General features: G+C 38.7%; 1 protein-coding gene across 1 annotated transcript in view; it reads right to left on the reverse strand.

Annotated features, from left to right (window-relative positions):
• Window positions 1-15,252, reverse strand: part of LOC122833716 (semaphorin-3F-like) — a 159,971-nt gene extending 144,719 nt beyond the window's left edge. Inside the window, exons 1-2 of the mRNA XM_044121524.1 lie at window positions 15,047-15,252; window positions 14,252-14,424 (exon numbers count right to left, since the gene is read on the reverse strand). The gene's annotated coding sequence lies outside the window, so the exon portion shown is untranslated. The remainder of the gene's footprint in view (window positions 1-14,251; window positions 14,425-15,046) is intronic.
• Between the last annotated feature and the right edge of the window lie 6,528 nt (window positions 15,253-21,780).

Raw genomic sequence — 21,780 nt, forward strand, 5'->3', positions numbered from 1 at the left:
AATCAGAAGAGGAAATACCTGAAAAAGAAAAAAGTCTAAACCTCACAGGATCATAAAATCTGCTCAGGATTGTTCTCTAAACTCTCTCTTAGAAAAAGCTTTAACAAAAACATAGTTTGGATTTCTGTGTCATTTTGACTCTGAAATCCAAACAAATATATCATAAAAAAAATAGAGAAATTGAATGCAATATTTTAAAGAGGAACAGAAAATAATGATAAAGGTAAACGTTGATATAATTTTGCCCTGTTGCTACTTTCACTGCATTCTTATACAGGGATGCAAAAGGATTTTGTACATGAACTACTCATCATGAAAATATAAAAATAAGAAATGTAAATAAGGAACACAAAAACCTCGATTTGTTTATGGACTTCTAGCTATTTGAAATGTTGCTTTCTTTAGTCTTGGAGCTGATTCTCTGTAGCATGCTTCACTCCATCACAGCAGCAAACATGAATTATAAGACCTCGGCTCTCTTTGACTTTGAAAGGACAACTTTTACTTTTTCTGCGTGTCCCAAGCAGGTCATTAAAGCAACACCAGAATCCAGTGAAACGGCTTATGTGCAAGCCGACCATCAAAACCGACACAACTACAAGATTTTATTACTTTTAGAAGAATGTTTTGTGGAATGGGGAAAATTGTAAATTTGTCAAAATAGAATTATTTCTGGCTTTTCAAGAGCTGTGATTTCCTATGACAGCAGTTAGAAAGGATGGAAGATCATTTTGAAAAGGAAGATATTTTTGGGGCTAATTTCCTCCATACAAAGCAGGTAGAGCCTCTTCTGCAGACTATGTATCAACTAGACAAGCTGCTTTTGGCGCAAGGCAGCCGCGTTTAGAAAAACTAAACAAGAAGCATGAAAAAAAAGGACATCATAAAGTGACATCATATGAAGGAGAAGTGAAGATTTTAAAGAGGGGGGAAAAACAAACGTCCCCATTAACTGTTTTGTTTACTTGAAACATAAGGAAAAGAAATATTAACAGACACAAAATTAGCTGGAAATCCAACCGCAGCAGCGTGTTTCTGCTACTGTACAACTTTTACAATCGATCTCCCGCCGCCTGATTTAACTCAGAGTTCTCCCTGTTCATACACGCTCACGCATACCAAGTGATGATATTTTCATAACCCGGTTATGATGAGGTAATCAGCTATAAAGGAAGGGCTCCACCAACAGCTGCACCGGAGTTAAACTTGGCTTGAGAAGGGACTTCTCTCCCCACACCTACCCTGTGTTTCATTTTATTCTTTTAGGAACTAAACTGATGGAAATGAAGCATTTTAGTCAGAGCCGACGACGCGCTGGTGACGAAGACCTGGCGAACGCCGCTGAGGTGAAGACAGAATAACAGAAGAAGGTGTGATGGTTCAGAAAATCTCTCATTTCCTCTTTTATAACGTTTCCCTAAAATATGCGCGGACAGCAGCGGGCGACGACAGAAAGACCAAGTACCTATCTGTCTTTTGAAAACACGTAGATTGGTTCTTTGTTAAAGGAAAATGATTTATGGCTGGAAAAAAAAAAAAAAAAGAAGAAGACAAAAAAATACACACATCCAAAGCAATTTGCAGGTATTTTTACGTGAAATTAATGGGACAGAAATTGATGCTGCTGTTGACCCAAATTTAGGAATCCAGGCAGGCAACGTAGCACAGAGCAGTCAGTGGGGGAAGGTGCTACTACATGAACAAGGTGCACCTTTACTTTACAGGTGAGCAGGAAGCATGAAGCTGGAGCCTCAGTTCTGCCATTTCAACATCACTGTCCCATTCAGCTCCTCTTACAGCACAGTCAATCTGCACTCTGTCAAAAACACTCAATTTTACCAAGTAGATTTGCTCCAGTTACTGGTGCAAATATCTCCGTACAATTGAAACAAGACAAAACTAACTTACAAGTAACTTTTCAGCAAGATCTAGAAGCTTGTTCTAAGTAAGTAATTCCATTTGCTGGACGATAAACTGTCCCAGAAGTTATTGCGATAAACGATAATATTGTTTGTTTTGAGACCATTTCCAAGTAATAGAATAACAATGGCGTAATAAGGCAACAACATTTTCTTAAAGATCAATACATTTTAGATTCTAATGAGCATTTAACACAGGAACTGGAAGACATTTTAAATATCCAAAATAAACCAAACAAAAACAAATATTCAAAGGAATTATAAAGTTTCTGTAAACAAAATTGACCTTCAAAAAAAAAAAGGAAGAAGAATGAAGACTTTTGTCATCCACTTTTTGTTAGAAAGAAAGAGAAACGAGAAAAGATGAATTGAAAGTAACTCAGTCTCTTCCAGTGGCATGATTTATCAGGCAATCAATTGATTTACTGAGACAGACTTAGCTGTTGGTTGTAATGTTATTGAATTTTGATGGACCAAGGTAAGCCCAAACAGTTATTTTTCTTTTATTGCACAAACTAAAACCAAATGTATTTTTGTGCGTTTTTCCGCCTGATTACATTATTTCTCTGAAATTCAACGTAGACCAAAAGAAACTGAATCATATCCAGCACAGAAAAAAAAAGTGACTTTCCTCCCCCCACATTAAATCCACTTTCAACACGTCTGATTGCTCATCGACAAATGTTTTGCAATACAAACAAAATCAACGCAGTATTACAAGACGTTGCATTAAAACAATATGACATGTGTGCCTTCTGAGGCCGTGGTGGGTAAAACGATGACATTTATTGTGGTGAAATCAGATTTTCTAAACTACAGTGGGGATAAAATATGTAAAGTGGGACCAGTTTTTATGGTAACAACAAGCTGCCACCTGTCTTGTACTTGTGGCAGCCGTGTTAGAGCGTCCCTCGGGAGCCGTCATCATGTGAACAGGTGGATCGCTCTCTGGCCAGGCCGTTCCCTAATAACTGAACCCTAAGTGAGCATGGTGAGAACACATTTACAGCTCCCCCAGGGCAACAAAGGACCCCAGGCAGGCCTGAATAAAACGCCTGTGGGGACATTTCCCCTGGAAGAGCGCACTTCTGGCACTCGGCTCAGATCTGGGGTCAGACGTGGAACCGCAGAGGCAAGATGGAGTCGGAGACGGAGGAATCTTACATGAGTTTTTGGAGTTTGCTATAAGGAATTAAAAATACTGTTTTTTGATTTCTAAGGCTACTTCTGGCAGAATCATATACTAGCTTCTCTCTCTAGAAAATAAATGCAATGATTAAGACTACAAAGCAGAAAATCGTAAGATAATGGGAATTGAGTTCAATGTTCAAGCTGTTATTTTTGGTTAAATAAAGTTATGTTCACCTGTAAAGGCTGCCCAGGATTTCTTTCATTCTGTTGCATTTCCTCCTTAACTTTGAATAAAGTGAAAATGTTACCAGAATAAAGTGGAAATATTAGAAGTTTATTCTTGTATTACTTTGGCATTATTGTCAAAATATTGACCATATTCTTTTGACTATTTTCGTAGCATTATGATTTGATTCTATTTACAAGTTTACTCCTGTAATATTTGTGCTTCATCCTTTAAAGCACAAATAGCACATGAGCTTAACATGACGTAAAGCTCAACAATGTGGATTTTACATAACACTGTCCCTTTAAATTTCAGCGAGTCTTTCCTGGTTTTATAAGGTCATCATAAAAAAGGTAAATATCCACTGGAATAGTTCAGTTGGTTTTATATGTTACAAAGATAACAGTAAAATTAATAAAGATTATCAAATTAATTTACAATTTCCATCAAGAAGCAGGACCGAATGAGGCAAAACTCATAACTTAAACCACCTGGAGTAATTTAAAACCCTACAATGAGGTAAGACGAATAAAGTTCAGTGACTAATTACTGCCTCTTGTGATGGTTTAGCTGTTATTCCATTAAAGACATTACGAGCTCATGAATTATCCACAGTTAATTAAGTTTCCTGGCTCAGCAGGACAGCCCCTCTATCCATCCCCTTCGTGGATAGAAACCTAAGAGTTGTAGGTTTGGATTTCACAGGGGAACACCGTAGAGAGCCGATACGTACAACGTCCCGGTTAATGTTACAGGTCCAGAAATGTGCTCGCCGGTGATGTATGCGCGCTGTCAGCTGACATTACACAAAACATTCTCCTGGCCATAAGCTCAGCCGACTGCTCCGGATTAGTACGTTAAGGGCTTCATTTGATCCTGTGAGAAAGGCCAGGCTGGCTTGATCAAAGAACGGGACCACGAAACGTCTCATCGGAGTCGGTAGAACTGTTCACGGCGGACAGGACGACTTACCGCCAACCACTTTCACCTGTGGAGAAAGTGGTTTCATGGGATTGTGGACGGCTTTTGACTTTCAGGTTGTGCGTTTCAGTGCTGACTACGACTTCTCAATACAATTTCTACACAAATGTCAGATGGTCATGGATGGATTTTTTACCTTTATCAATAACAGTTTGTCTCATTAAGAGCCAAGACCTGTTTTGATCAAACAAAAACAAAATTACAAACACAGCAAGAAAACAAAATTAAGTAATTGAAAATAAATAGCTGATAAAAATTAGCTAAAAATAACAGCAAGTTTCATAAGAAGATTTTTCTTTTTGTCTTTCAAGGAAAGTGTTATGTATTTTCTAGGCACATATGGCCATTTTTAGCATAATCAAATCATAACTGTTGCCTTCATTTGTTATCAAAATGTTATATGTATCAAATATGACTTAAAATAAATTTTGCTGCCTGATTTAAAACCTTGAAATTGAGTCTCTGTCTCTTTAAAAAACTCTTACTCTTTCTGAAACTGCGCCGTAAGGAAGTCATCACAACATGGCTCGTCTATTAACTCTTTAACAACGTTTTTACCAGTGTTGCACTGAGAAGCAGCTCCTACAATGAGCTCAGCTGATGTGCAGTTCCAGCAGATGTTTGTTAATTGCATCTGGCTAGTCTGAAGGAGCGAAGTGGAGGCGATAATGGGGATGGACTGTTCTGCAAGACAGAAGCTCGGAAGCTTGGAAACTTCAGTTCCTAGGAGGAGCTTCGTCCTCGAAGGCAGTGCTGAGTTCACCCAGGCCTTTTGCACAGCTGAATGGTTGCCACGGGAGATTAAAGGATTTCTCAAACACGCATGAAAGGCAACACTCCGATTATGGTTTAGATGAGGGAATAATATAACATGATGTAACGCTCAAGAAAGTTGATTTTACATAACGCTTTCCCTTTAAAAGATATTTAAATTGTCCCAAAGGAATCAGACCATCTTCACTTTTTGATGAGTCAGCTTCTTTTCTGTTTAGAAGGCTAACACCAGTTCATTTACTGTTGTTTTTCACTACATTTGGTTCAGCATTTACATCATTTTATTTATGTCATTATTTTTCTCATTTATAGACTGAATACATTGTTCCCTGTAACCTGTTTCAAAATTCCTAGTACCTTGTCGCTTTTGGTTTGGAGAGACACTTTTGTGTCCTGTGTGAATCCTTGTGTGCTCACTTTTGTGTTATTTAGTTACTTCTAGGTATCCAATTGCTAGTTTTCCCATCATAGATATGTATGAATAACAATATATTGAATTTTGGCACATAAAAATGTTTAGAAATGCTAAAATGTTTTTGAGGGAGTATTTAGCAAACTTATTGGATTTCAAATGGCCCATCAGCAAACCGAAGGAGAAGTTATGAACGATGATGATGATGATCTGCACTGTTTTAGATTTGTAGTCTGCCCGTAGTTTTACCAACAGCAGAGGAAGAAGTGAACGAAGCCATCCAGTCTGTGCTGACCACGCTTTCTAATATTTACCAGGCTAACTCCAAAAACGTTCAATTTTATAACTAGAAGAGTGTTCTTTGGCAAAGCACATTTTCTGCTTTTCTTTTCCCACTCCGTCTTTGGTAATATAAAGTTCCTGAGTAGTCTATAAAAACTTTGGGGAGAAATATACATCCCACATTTTATTTTCTGACACAAAATGACCATTTCTTCTTCCAGGAGCTTTTCCTCACTCTACCCAAGTATCCCTGGCCCCCTACTCAGGAGGAGAGGACATAAATCCACCTCCTTCAGCGATTACACAGTATTAAAGGGATATGATTCAGGTTAGACAGAGAGCAGGGTTTAAGAGAGGGGCGACAGGAAAAACTCAAGCTCAACCGGAATGACTCATTGACACATTGGCTCCATTCTGCTCCCCATTCTCAGGAGATTTATTACAAAAGCCCTGTTAGTGATGATTGGTCATAGTAAAAAAATAAATAAATAAAAAACACAAAAAAAATATTTTAGCCCTGTATATCAAGCTTAACAGGAGGTCATGGTTTAGCTATGAAACAAAAGCGGAAACGGTGAGAAACGCTTTTTCATCTTTGTTCATAAATGCGCGCTATGACAATTCAGGCACTTAGAGGGACTGGTGGGAATGAGAGACTGAGTGTGTTGAAAAGGTCATGTGACTGTACAGCAATAACTACAACAACATATCAAACAGATGCCAGATTTGGCAGCATTGGATACGTCTGGATACGTGAAGTGATTTGATGCAGAACTGATCCTTTAGCTAGCTCTCAGTTAGCTAAAAGGTTACTTCCACCAACTCAAAAACCCTAATAATTATAGACATTAGTTCTGCTAATGTTAATATACCAATATGGTGTTTAGCTGAAGCTAATATGCTAAATTCCACCATATCAATATCCTGAGTGTCTCAATGCTGTCTCAATGTGCTCTACAGGCCGTAGGTTTTCAAACTTTACCATTCTGAAAGGTTACAAAGCATCCACGTGAATTAGCGTTTAGAATTTATCTGAAAACAAAAGTTCAGGGGAAGCTAAGTGCACTGAACGTTTTCAAAGTTAGCAAAAATGCTAAAGTGCTATCAAAACATTTTGCTTATGCTATTAGCGATTAGCGGATTTGCTCAAGTGTGCCCACCTCTATATTTAAAAGCAAGTCTTGAGTTCTAGTAAGAAAAAATATGTCTCTGCACTACTCACTGTATACAGATATTCAATTAATCATAATGTCCCTGTGGTTTATCTCCCTGATTAAATAACAATATAGTTAGACTATATGTCTGCCTGTAGCATGGCAGCCCAATAAAACTGAAGAAAACACAAAGTAAGAACAGAAAACCAAAGAAGAAAAACTAAAATGTTTTAGCTTTTCTCTGAGTAGCTTTTCAGAAATAACTACATATTACCAAGCAGCATATTTAAGCTGTTTTGAATTATGAATTCCTTCAATCATATGTTTCTAGTTTTGTGGATGTTTCTGCACATAACATAAAGCAGAATGCAGGAGAGGGAACGCGCTGGATGAGCTGTCAGGGTAAGAGGATGACACAACATCACACAGGTCAACAGGACAGTCTCCACAGTACCATGGAGGATATCTGTTTTTGCAGATGTAACATATGACTGTAAGCGTTTATGGAATGATTATCATCACTCGTCTACTTTATTCCTGTTTCAGCCACAGGTGTACTAACAAAAACAAAGAGCTTAACAGTGGAAGTTTACATATCGCATAGAATATTACATTTATCACATGTCAAAGGTCTTCACAATATAAATGTAATGTAGGTTATAGCAACCACATGTAGAACTTTGTACGTCCGTGCCAGGAATCTGAAGTAAAGTAAAAATACTTTTTATGTTCCTCTTGTCCAACATCTGGAAATCTGTGGTTCATTTGTGTGACTTTGGTTAATATTCTAGTTTTGATCATCAAATATAGTTATGTATTCTTCTCTTAGAGAAAACTCATCACAACAAAAAAAAAAACTCCACACAAACCAAGCATGCCAGATATTTACATACTATAAGTAACAATAGAATGACATATGCTTTATTGTCCCACAAAGGGGAAATTCGGAAAAAATGCCATTTTCTTTCTCACTGTCCGAGATTAAATCGCACTAAACATTTCCTACTTTAATTCAGTTCAGATTATAAAGATTAATATATTTTCCAAATTCCAGAAAGAGATTTTTTTTTTTCTTTGTAAATTCGTAAGTTTATAAACAAAGGCTACATGCAATAAATTTAGTTAATCTGGGAAAGCTAAAATGGCTGGTATGCTAATAAACACTACTTCCTTCTAAGTTAGGCAAAATAATAAGGAAATTGTGGATTTAATTTTGGGCGCCACATTCATCTGTTCAAACAATAATATGTCATGGGAATATGGAACCATAACACAACTTAACAAACAGATTCTGTGTGCCAGATCTGATGTCTGTTGGTGTGAAATGTGCAGCTCAAACCCACGAAAAAGCAAAAGAGCTTGCAGACATGTTGGCTGAAACTGGAAAAAACAACTATCAAGGAAGTTAAGTACTGTACCGACATGGACTGGAAGGCCACTCAGTGAGGAAGTAGCCATTAGTCCAGAAGATACATAAGTCAAATTACAGATTTGAAAATACACTCAGGGACAAAGACCTTAATGTTTGCCGAGATTTCCTGTGGTTTGACAAAATTAAAACAGAGGGGTTTGGCCATAATGCCCGTTGATGCATTTGGAGGAGCAAAGTGGAAACTTTCAGAACAGAAATTCTAGCCGCAAGGTAGAGGAGTGGGAGCTGTGTTGCTGTTGTGAGATTGGTAGACTTCATAAAACAGATAGCATCGTGAGGACAGAACTTTAAGAGAGAATGGTGAAGCAACATCTTAAGACATTGGCCAGGAAGTTGAGGTTTTGTTTAAAACTGGATCTTCCAAATGGACAATGACTGTCGGCGTGGTGCCAAATCAATCACAAAGTGATTTAAAAATAACAAAGTCGAGCTTTTGGGGGGTGGGTTCAAAGTCCCAATTTCAACCTTCAGAACAGTTTTGGGAAGAGCTGGGAATGTGTGCAAGAATCAGGCAACATTCGGATCTGATTCGATTTGATCAGTTCTGTCTGGAGCAATGGGCCAAAATTTCTTCATGAGAAGCAAATCAAAACATCTGACCCAAGTCATGTTGTTTAAAAGTTATTTGTACCAAACACTAACATGTATGTAAAATTCTGAAATTGAAGAAAGCGAAAACCAAACAAAAAAAAAATGAAAGCTTTTACCTGCCATTATTCTGGACGTGGTTAAAATAATTAATTTTTTCGAACCCAACTGACCTAAAACATGAAAGATTTAGTCAGATTTAATGTCAGTCTCTCTCCATAATGTCTGTAAATATCTGGCTTAAACAACACGTCTGATTTGATCCTACAGAAACAAATTAATAGCAGCAGTATGACTCACACACCACATCGAGTCTATATAAGTTTGGCTACATCTTTAATAAGAAAACTAAACATTTGCTGAGTGTTTGTAGTTTTTAACAGGCTCTTGGCGCACAGCTAAGCAAAGGCTGCCCTGTTTGAAAGAACACACCAGAATGTGAAAGAGGCCCACAGACTTTCCTTGGCGTTCCCCCGACCTCTCCAATAGGTCTTTGAGGTGAAAGGAAGGAAGGACTCTTGTTGTTTCATGGCAAGCTCAAACATGGATGTAGCGCGTGAGAGAACGTCTGAGAAACTGCAGTGCAATTGGCTTTTATGCAAGGTTTGGATTGTGAAAAAAAACATTTATAATTTCTTGTTCTTTTGAAATGTGTTGTAAGAATACATCTGTTGAACTGACAGTGCCTTACCAAGCCACTCTTGTACCAGATATCCAGCTCTTCACATGTATAATGTGAAGATTAGATGTTGCTCCGGTGTTTCCCACAGTGCCTTGTAAAAGTACTCAAATCCTTTGATCTCTTTCTTATGTTGTCATGTACCCTGGGCCGGATTTTAGCAGGGCTTACTGCTGCAACCGGGGCCCGGCATTTCGGGGGCCCCGAAGGATGTTTTATATTTTTGTGAATGGATAGTGTCAGAATTTAATCAATGACTACCATGATTTTGAGAGCACCGATGAAAAATGTTCCAATTTGTTCTGGCAAACGTCCATCTTGAATGCTTGCTTGTTATTGGTCCACTTTTGACGCATCTTACGCTGACCTGTCTGAGGTGTCACCTGGTCTGTGTGATGCTGTTTCTTCACCAATGTTTTCCAAGCTCTGAGGTCTTCACAGAACAGCTGGATTTAAACCGGTTTATTTTTTTTTTTTTAAAGTTCAAGAGCTATTACTGATTTGGAAGGCACCATATAAGACAAGTCAATGAACAATAAGTCTGGACTGTCTCTGGGAAAGAGGTTCTTACAATGGGACTGTTAAACACAGCGAACAGTTTTGTTAACGTGTCCCCGGGGGGCTATGGGGAGGCCGGCATCAGCAGAGTCCAGCAGGCAATCTTGCAGGGCAAGGTCTTGAGGAGGAAGCATGATGGACAGGAGGGGGGAATGGCTGGACGAAGTGCCTGGGAACCTTACTCTAAGAGGATGACAGCTCTATAAGTCAGGCCCTGATAAAACAGTCAGCAGTGACAATCTCTTGGCCCCAGTCCGTCCTGCTCAGATAAAGTCAGACAGGCCATCCATCAGGCCAGAGACAGAAAGCTCTCCGGTGTTCGCCCGCCAAAGTGGAAGCACCCTAATGACCAACTCTGGCAGGAATGCAATGGAAGCTATTGCTCTTGAGAGGCAGCGGTGGCAACAAACAAAGATGACCGCAGACCCATTGGAGAAGCCGTGCATTGGTGTTAGTGGGAGTGTGTGACGTGCCGCCCTGTTGAGAGGTAGAGGTGCCATGTCTATGAATATAAAGGGTGAAGAGGGTTGTTGACAATGGCTGCCACACAACTTCTTTTATAGCCAAAGGGACCACCACGGTGGCTGACAACCGGGCAGCTCCAGACAACCGTCATACCGTAATGAGAAAACAATTCGCAGTGGAAGACTGCAAATGTCACATATCACATTCCACATGTCAGCGCTGACAATGCAAGTGCCAAGAGGACGGGGGTGGGGGGAGAGAGCTCAAACTTTGATTTTGAAAAGATGCGCGCATGCAACTGGTGACAATATTTCAGGTACAAAAGGCAGCCTGCTTTGAGGGAAGAACAATGTATTTGTCATTATAGTGCGTAAACATTTTCACCGAAATTTGTTTTTATAGCTCGTCTTTTATGAGCAACTCTTGTCACTCCATCTTCTTCATTCCATCTCCGTTTTCTTTCTCCAAGGTACATGTCACTGTACCAAGCTTAAGAAAATAGAACCCACATCACAAGAACAAATATAAATTTCCCTCTCGCGTTTACTCAGTGTTGCCCTGAGTATAAGTGGAGCATTATAAGCAGCCCAATTCATCTATACCTGTTCTTTTCAGTCCTGTCCAATCAGACACAACCAGTGACCAAACTAGTGATAAAACCATAGCAATTTAATCTAAAATCTAAAAATCTTCTAATTTATATGTTTAGTCCAATACAAACCATTAGACTACATCCTGCACAGAACAACAAGCGCTGTTGCAAGACCTTTTAATGACAGCTTCTTCTAAGAGTATTTTCACACCTGATAGTCCAGTAGACTTTGTTCAATTGGGGACCAAAAATTAAATGCCATCAGGTCTTAGTGGTTACAGAGATTCTTTTGTTAGATGCGCCAAGCAAACACTCTTCAACAGCACAAAACATTTCAAAATGTTAAAGCAATTAGTGCAGTTTGATAAATCTGCTGTCACAATGTGTCGACAAATGTTAAAGATGCTGTCACGTTGTGTCCCATGTATGCTAGTGTAATGAACAATGTGTATTATTTCTGTCAAAGAATGAGGATTTGAAGGAGATTCTGTGGAAAGTCAAGTCCTGTCACATTTCTGAACCTTGTCTTTCCCCTTTTAATCTTCTCCCAGGCTGAAATGTTTGAGGGTATTGGGATCCAAAGTGTGGAATACAATGTTTGTCAGGATGACGTATGTTGCCTTTGCCATTACGTCTCACATCTAACTTTTTTTGGGGGGGGGTTAAAATTCTTTTTTTCATTCTCAACTATTAACTTACCAACAATGGAATGAAATTTCAACGCTTTATGAGCCAAGTGGTCAAATAATAAATCACTGACTTTAGGAGAAAGTAGATTTAATATGTATGCAGAAAATCTTCATCAGGCAGACACTTAGCATCCTGTTGCATGAGATTAAGTGGCACTATCTTGTCAGTGCTGCAATATTTCATATTGTGTAAACTTGCATTTACACAACATGCAGGTTGTGTAAATGCTGTAGGAGGGGTGATAGGCTATTACATTTCTGTTAGATATAATATCTTTGAATGTTTTTTATTTTTTATTTCTTGGGTTGCTTGGAAATACCAGGTTACTGTTTACCACATGCCTCCATAAAGTGTCACCTTCAGAGAGGACTGTAGCCTGGCTCCATGACACAGGATCAATCTCGGCCAGAAATAGCAACTAGTCTTGATTTAAGAGTCAAGCAACATTAAGAGCATTAAAAGACAATAGCATTCCTGCGTTGCTTCATCATCCTGTTTTATGGAAGGAATTTCTGCATTAAGGCGTGTGTACTCTCTATACCCTCTAATCAAGCTTTAAGATTTAACTTTTTATTTATTTATTTGGCAGCATGGCAAGTGTGAAGGACAGTCTTTGTCCAAGAATGCAACCCTTTCTTCAGCTATGATTACCATGCCTCATCTCCGCCTATTCTGTGTACCCAAACACCTTCCTTCATCAGATCATGTTCAAACACTTCTTTAATTACACCATAACACATCGAGGTGGCTGAAAAGGCAATCCTTCACACAAAACACGGCAAAGGAATTACGCAGTGGAAAGTTTGCCTTGGAACTGTCTCACTGACAACACAACACAGCCAGAACTGTCACAAATGGGACGAACAATCCAGTCAGTGTGTCAGTCAAACTACCAGTCAGAAAACAGGGTGGAAATGCTTCAAAGGATGAAAAATTAAGCTCCAAAAATATAAAGTTTACTGTTGTTTGCTGCTTGTTGTATTGAAAACTGAGCAGGTTTCAAGTATTTTGCTACTTAGATTTCAGAATGGGGCTGCACAGTGGTTCAGTTGGTAGAGCTGTTGCCTTGGAACAAGAAGGTCCTGGGTTCGATTCCCGGCCCGGGATCTTTCTGCATGGAGTTTGCATGTTCTCCCTGTGCATGGTGGGTTCTCTTCGGGTTCTCCGGCTTCCTCCCACAGTCCAAAAACATGACTGTCAGGTTAATTGGTCTCTTTAAAATTCTCCCTAGGTGTGAGTCTTTAACTTTATGTTGTATCATTTGTTTTTGACTATAGTAACAACAACATATTGTTACAATGACATGTAACAATATGTAGACTTGCACACTTTTTCGTATGCATACATTTGTCGTCACGTGGAAGGAGATTAAGATAAGTGACACAGTTAGTCGTTTTCATGGTTAGCATTGTCTTCCGCGATTTTCCTTTACCTTTTTAGTGGTTTAGTGTTAGCTTCCCGTAATTTTTTTTTGTGTTTATTGTTAGCCTCTGCTAATTTATTTTATGTTTAGCGGATTAGAATTAGCACAGCTAAGATCCTTGTCTAGCCAATTAGTAGTTAGATGTGCTCATCACTGACAATAACTACTGCTGATTTTAGCACAAACATATACTCTCCGTTACGACTATGGTGGCCGTTTTGAAAAATGTCCAGCAGAAAAAGAAAAAAATATCAAGAAAATATATAGACTATGATTTGACACCAAAAGTGTTCCTCTGTGATAAATGTTGGAAAATTTTGTGTAAAAATGAGTTCTCCTTGATGATCATGGTGGCCATCTTGAATTATTCAGTAGTTAATGTCTTTGGTATTTCTTTTTCTTTTCAAAAATGTAACCTCTGGGGAACATCTGTGCCAAGTTAGGTTCTGAAATCTGCATGTGAAAGATTTCTATGAAATATTTAATTATCTGCTGCACTTTGAAAGGCTTGTTTTTCAGCTGCTTCTCATTAGCTAAATTCCAATGCTTATGGGTTACAATGTAGCATACAGCCACAGGTACAGCTACAACTTTTATTCTTTGAGCTAGAATAAAGTACATTTCTTCTGAGGTAAAACATATGACTATAGAATGTAATACAGAAGAAGAAAAAGCCAAAGGAAGAGAACAGAAATACAAGCAAGTGGGATTATCTAGGGACATCAGTGGCTGACTTGATGCTGAGGCCTCTTCACTAAATCCAGCACTGCTGCCCAGGCATGAAACTGTAATGAATATTCAATCACCTTGTGTCATATTGGGCTGAGAGAGAGTTGCCCTGGCAGGGGATCAGACAGAGATAAAGACTCCTCTACCTTCAGCCTGATGCTGTCTGCAAACTGTACCTGCAGCCCAGTGACTGTGCTGATATGAAAGGCAGCTTACCTGGTCCGTATCCAGCTGTCACCGCTTTTCCACTTCATCTGGCCTGAAGGAGCATCTGTCCGACTCCTTGAACTGAGTCCAAAGTCTCATCAAGGCCCTTATTGCTTATGGACAGGCGGCAGGCATGAGCTGTAGCTCCTTCAGGGAGCCGGAATCAGTGTTTAGAGAGAGCCCTAAAGGAAATATTGTATAAGTATTTGAGCATTAAGTGTTGAACAAAACCAATTCCGTCTGATTGACTATAACAGCTCAGAACAAACAGAAGAAATCACAGTAAAATCTCTTTTTTTTCCACAGTTCTTCTACTATTTTGACACAATCACTTTTCTCCTACATTCCAGCTTGTGTTGCACCATTTATCCTATCAGAAGCTCATTCATAACCTTGAGGCTTTCAGCCATTGTCAGTCTGAAACTATGGTGACTGAAGAATAAAAGGACTCGCATAGCCTTTCATAATCCTTTTAACACACTCATACCTGATGCTGCAAGGTAACAAAAAGGAGCTAATAACGTTCTCTAGCCATGCAGGCGAGAAGTTCAATGTGAAGAAAAGCTTTGCGGGAAACGTTATTCAGAAAATATGTGCATTAGTGAGGTGTTGAGTTGTTAACACCGTGTAACAAGCATTCCTCGAAATTGGCTAATATCAGTTTCAGTAATGAAAACAGATACCAAAATCAGTATAAAACTCTTGAGGTTCCTATACACTCAGGTCTACTGTGCGTACTCTGTGAGCCGCACTGACTATCGACCCATTGTCTGCGGACAGGTGAGATTTCATAGTCTAGCGTACCTATTGCATTCAATTCTCGGGACAAATGCTGTCATTTCTCCACAATCCAAATGGATGATAGCACCTCACCCAGTTTCTTCTGCACCAGGGCAGCCAACGTACACTTATTTGTACAGCACAAATGGCAGTCTAACTGCTGCGCGTCCTTAAGACTGTTTGCGCCGACTTCAGCTCAACGTTGGACACAAAACAGTTCAAAGCGAACACTCTTTCCTGCCTAACACGTTACTATGCGACAACAAGAAAACGTACGCGGCTGAAATTTTGTAAATTTAAATGGAAGTACGTCACCATTAGTCGTGGCATATAAGCTACTTACCTTTGTGCAGATGCGTCCGGCGAGCGTTCACTTTAATCTCGACCTCCGCCGTGTGACGTACACATACTCAGAATATGAGGAAAAACTAGTCTTCTGATATTCTAGATCACATTAGCTCATTTTAGAACTGAATGGCACATATCTTAGAGCCGCAGTCTCAAACTGCTGTCTTCGAGGGCCAGTGCCCTGCAACTTTCAGATTGATTTCAAAGACTAAACCATGTCTCACTAAAATGCAGTCAAGCTCTACAGAGCTCTGTTAATGAGATAATACTGGAGCCAGCTGTGCTGAAGCAAAGAGAAATCTAAAAGTTAGAGTAATTTGAGATCACTGTCTTGGAGCCATGGAACTCAATCTATGTCAATTCCCCAATATTAGCGATAATGGTCACCTACAAAGCTGTATCGACTTTAAATTGTTTTCTGCCTTAAGTCCTCTTCCAAGTCCATCTGCAACACAAATACGTGAGACCATTTCAAATTTAGTGCAACTTTTTCAACATTACAATTTAGAAAAGCTTTCAACGTCAGACTGGCCACGTTTCAAAAATGCAACCTTCAACACTAAATAATCTGAATCGTATAATTGTTTCCTTAATTAATAACTGCAAATGAATGTTATTTGTTATATTTAAATTACCCAAGTGGGGCTGTGAAACTAATCAAATGTGTTTTTCAATTTTGATTTTGGCTCCAAACAATTAATAAAACAAAGCAAATGCAAAAAATTTGTATTACAATTATTTCCCCTCACATACTAATTTGCAAATGGACTACAATATACTTTTAAACTAAATTTGCTATTGTCAGTTTTAGGACTGACATATTTGTGACTATTGATATTTGATGATATTTCAGCTTTACAGCAAGATATGCCTTGTTTGATTGATGCTAGCTTACGTAACCAAGAAACAGATGTAAAAAATCTTTTTCAGCCAACTATATCGATTGTTTGAAACAGGCCAAGAGTCGCTGTGTTCAGTTATTGTAAGGCACCAAACGGTGTATAAGGCTCCGTTTACACAAGACCGCTTGCCAGGAAACCTACCAGCATTTTCGGATATCGGTTGTGGAAAAGTTTCACGTTTGACGAGGCCGCCATCATGAAACTCCTGTAGTTGTCATGTCAGGCCACTAGATGGGGTCGGGATTTTAACACGTCCTTGAAACGCGCATGCGCTTTTGACCGTTAGCTTCCACCTCGCTAGCTTCCGCTCCATTTAGAAATGAGTAACCCGTCTCAGAAGACCCGAGGGTGAAAATGAGCTCCGTGGTGAAATCATTTGTCCCCTCTCCGGCTTAGAACTACTCAGTTAAAGTTATAAATATAGCAAAAGAAGCGTAAAAGAAATGACTTCTGAGTGTTATCTTTTCACTGCAAAAGAATGCTTTTGGCAGTTAAGATGGCCAATGACCCCATTAAAACTTGAACTAAAACTGCCCTAGCCTTTATGTGCTACGAACTCTTATGATTGTGTATCTCATCTTACAGCAGGATAAAGATAGTGATGATTAATGCTTTGGATTCCTAAGGAGAACATGTTCATATGTAACCACTTAAAACAGAGGTGTAAATGATAATGGCGGACACCCCAAAGATTTTCACAAAGGTTTTAAGTTCAGTAGTGCACATGCTTTATTATTCAGCTCACATCACATGTACACTCCCTTGTTCAAAGAATTACACCCTCGACATCAACTCTTCATTAAATATACATAAATCCATCATGGTTTAATAAAGAGGACTACAGTGAATCTGCTGTAAAATGCAGACTGATAAATACCCAATCTATATGTAAATATGAGGCATATGGTTGAGGGGAGGGAATCAAAATGCAGAAAAAAAAAATGTAATAACTACTCTATTTGATCAGAACCCCAGGAGCTAAAGTTTAGATTTTTTTTAATGGAATCTGAGGAGGAGAGTTGCACCGGGTAGGTGAGAGTGTGAAAGCGTTCACACGGGAGCCGACTATCTGAGGGGCCACCGGATAACAGAGTGGGCCTGTAAGATTACTCTCACCCAGTGGGAATGGAAACATTGCATTTCGGAGGTCTCAGCAGCTTTTCTGCACTCCCACAATCACAGGAGAGAGGAGAAAGTTGTGGATTACAGCCAGGCGGAAATAACTTTTCTTGTTCTGCGCCTAGGTGAACAGCAGCAGCCTCGAAAAACAGAATCCCTTTGGAAAACGTTGGCTTTTCAAGTTTAGATTTTAAACGCATTTAAACATTTCGGGGTTGTCCATCTTATTGCCCACACAAAAGCAGAAGAACAAAACTAAAACTTAGAAAAATGAGAAAGTGAGTTAAAAGAACTGCTGAAAAGACTTTTTTTTCCCAGTATCATTAACTGCATAGTATTAGCATTGTATTGATCTCTCCTATAGCTTATGTAACTTTAAATCACACACATTTATAGTTCCATGCTTCTTTGATGGTCAATGTTTACTTGCAGAGCATAACAAGATTGTGTATATTGTCATTAGCTTTTAATAACAGTAGTTAGCCTGATCACTGCACCAGTGGGTGAATTCCATAGTTTTTGACTCAACTGGATGATGGGTAAAACAGGTACATATAATGCAGTGCTTTGTGTTTGTCTATCAAATAAAATCTCAACAAAGCTCATATTTTGTAAACATGATGAGTTATAAAAATTAATTTATAATGTCCACTTTTTTTGGATGGAAAAAAAATTGGAATTTTTTTTTTTTAAATACTACCTTTAATTAAAGTAAGATTGCTTAATTAATTTTGGATTATCAATTCACAACGACTGCTACTTCATTCCAAAATCGAAGTCCAAACATGAACGTTTTTAACAAGACTAAGCTTAAACATGGTTAAATTAAGAACTCATTTAACTCAATATCATAAACGACAGTTAATGGCCACCATAAAGCTGTAAAGTGGAGGGACGACGTCCACAGAGGCCCGTTGCACTGGATCATTACAGGGCGTGTTTGCTTGTAACCATCTGTCTTTAACAGGGTGTAGAGCGCTGAGGAATGATGATATGTGCCATGCGGCCGCGAATGAATCATGTGACATTCCGCACGGCGATTAGTGCCAAATTAAGGTCTGCGAAGGGGAACTGAATGAAGTGCTTGCAGATGCCTGTCAATCCCAGTTCTCCAAAACATCTCACCCCAAATCTGCACCTTTTAACAATTCTGAATAACATCAGTTTCTTCAAAAAACACACAAAACAAATCTTTTAGATCTCTGGATAAATGAACGGGGGGTGGGGGGGAAAATCACTTATTAAATATGGATTTTAAAGTCTCATGATGTATGCGGTATTTATTAATGTGGTCAAAATGGCTCAATGACCCGAATGCCCAGGGCGTCATTCCAGTCACCCGGGAAGTGGGTTTGACAACAAACCCGAAGTTTCTAGTTATTCTAGTCAAGAAGGCGGAATTTCAACATGACGAAGCCCGTAGGTATTATTTCCAAACGCTCTTTCAAATGTCATTTTAAGCTCTACTTTCCATAAGCAAACACCACTTATAGTTGGTGACTGACTGTACATGTAAGATTGACTTTAGAAGCACTTTTACATGCGTGTCTTGTAAAATAAATATGTTTCCACCACATCTTACTACTGCTGATGCGAGGAGCGGCCATATTGAAATGTGAAGTCATAATTTGGGGTAGTTGGAGTTCCTCCCAGTTCCCCAATAGGAAATTCAATTTCGGAAGGTGTTTTAGTTGAGTACTGTAATGCAACATAAGCATTGTAAGAAAACAAGCTGCACACATCTGAAATCAGTGACGCTGGATTCCTTTATGGTACTGAAGGGCTATTTTTGACCCATTTAACAAAAATTGACTAATTTTTAGTTCAAATTTAGCTATTTAGCCCATATTTAGTTAAACTCTTAGTTTAACTCTAAACTGGACAGACCTAAAGATTTAGATTTTTCTTGAGCATCAATAAAGTCGTTTGGAATTGAATGATTTCTCTGCACTTTTTAAAAGCAGAGAAAAACAAAAACCAATGTGTTCTCTACTTTGTGAGAACAAAACAAGACGTATCCGGACCGATTCTTCAACTACAGCCGTTGCATTTATTGTCTTCTCATCAGGATTTTTAAACCTGCACCAGCTCACCAACGCTTTCGCAAGATGCATGTTCTCGCCTTATAGGGATCCAGCAAAATGCTGCGTAGCTGTGTTGCGAATGTGCAGTGTAAACACTTCGACCCGAAAGTCTCAGTGCTGGAGGTAAATATTATTGCAGGCATGTCTGGAAGAAATAAAAACTGTTTATGGTGAGACAGCCAAGTGGGGAGGGAGAGGAAGTGCTTTAGCCTTGATGGAGGCAGTTCAGTCAACACTGCAGGCGCACGCTGTTGATAATTAACAACGTGGTGAGTCTCTGGTTGAAATGAAATTATGGAAGGCTTTTTCTTTTTAAGTTTTATGGTTCTCATTTAAGCAGCTTCTTTCACCAAACTGAATGCCAGTAGGCTCTCCACCTAGGGTGGCATGGCTTTTGGGATGCCACAGATGCTCCAAAACAACAAAAGGCTGTCAGTTTTCTATTGCTTATTTCCAGGTCTAGTCATTTTGGAGTGGGCACACCCCTGTGGCTGCGCATTGTAAGCACAATAAGAAAATAAGATTGTACTACTAAGGATAAAGATGAACCTGATTCAGTCTTCATGGCTTCTGACTTCACTGCTGTTTTAAAAAGCACAAGTCTGGCTTTAGACAGGCCAATATTTGTTACTGTCTACAGCTATTGGCCAGGTGGGGTTGATGTTTCTGATTATACTACTGAGAACAGACTTGTTGACAGCTAAGCTACACCCTTCTTAGCACATCCACCACAATTTGACAGAGAAGATTCATCAAAGAGAAAGATCATCTCTGAAGAGGAATCTTGTCATTTTGGCGATGGTTCATTATGTAGTTGACTACTAAATGTCTCGTTACATAATGAATGAAACTATATGTCACACCTTTAGGTCACCTCTATGACCTCTTCTCTGAATAGATCTCCAAGTACTGTTCAGTCTCTAGGCTTTTTACTCGAGCTGTAAGCCACATTAAAGAAGCCAGTAATAATTCTGGAGCGATGCCGCATTCTGTGGGTTTCATCAGGCAACACCCACGTCTGTCCACACCTTCCACCTACCAACACGGATACAACCAAGGCCTGCAGATGTTCATGTGACGCCGTGTTTAAGAAATGAGATTAATAACAGTGTTCCTGTTGAACCAACACCACCTGGAAAGAACTCTAGTTATTGGCCCCTAGTTGGAAAACACACTTGCGTACATTGCCACATTTTTTATTTTATTTGTTTTTAACAATAAAGCACTACGTGTTTGGATGGGGGTTAGAACTATTGGTACTGTTTCTGCTTGTTCAGTATCCACATGCCTGGAACTTCTCTGCATTTGAAACCATTGGGATTTAATTTGAGAGATCATCACAAAACTGTGTTTCTGTGAAATGGGACAACAATAAGACACATTTTTTAACAAATCAAAACTTTAAACGTGCACTCTGCCTGTGTTACATTGACACGTCTAAATAATGTCTGAGGGCATAAGTTGCGTTTTGAAATAGTCTAATTATTAAACAGTCTGTATCCACATGTAATTTAAGGTCAGTATAAAAGCTTAAAGAATGTATTAAGTTTATCAAGTTGTCATGTTAAACGTCACTAAATGAAGTTTTCACAAACTTATTGGTAATTGAATTGCATGCAACAAACTTTTTTTTTTTATTTTATTTGGAGCTCCATTCTCTTTTTTCAAGATAGTGCATTTCTTAAAAAACAAACAAAAAAAACATGAAAAAGGTTCCAGTAGAATCAATATGTAAACAAATGTTTGGTTGAGAACCAAGTAAAGAAAATCTGGACAGGCTGAAGTGGTTTTTCATTGGTCAAATTCAGATTATTAAAATAATAAGGATTAAAATGCAGATCAAAACAGAATATTCATTTGCGCAATGACCTAGTCTGACATCAAGCTTCAGATGTTAATTTTCTTGCACTGCACAATTACGCAGTACTTTTTGATTACAAAAAAATAAATAACGCACTGATGTTTATCAGTTGCTACAGGAAGTTAGTAGGGCATGCAAGAAACTAAATCAGCAAAAATATGTCTTTGAGCTAATGTCAGGAGACAGAAAATCAGAAAATAAGGTTGTTGTTTAAGAAATTCTTTTTTTTTTAACACTGAATATTGAAGAATAAGGAAATAAGAATCTCGTGTGTTTTTGGATTTTCTTTGACACTCCGATATGTGACGTACATGACAAGCAGACGACTTTCCTGTCAAAGTAAAAAATAAAAGAAAAGAAAAAAATAGCATTTGGTATTTGAACAGTGAGTAAAAATTACATGTACAACATGGTTAAATGTGTTGCAATGAATAGTTAGAACAA

The sequence above is a fragment of the Gambusia affinis genome, linkage group LG07, assembly GCF_019740435.1.
Source record: "Gambusia affinis linkage group LG07, SWU_Gaff_1.0, whole genome shotgun sequence".
NCBI lineage: Eukaryota > Metazoa > Chordata > Actinopteri > Cyprinodontiformes > Poeciliidae > Gambusia > Gambusia affinis.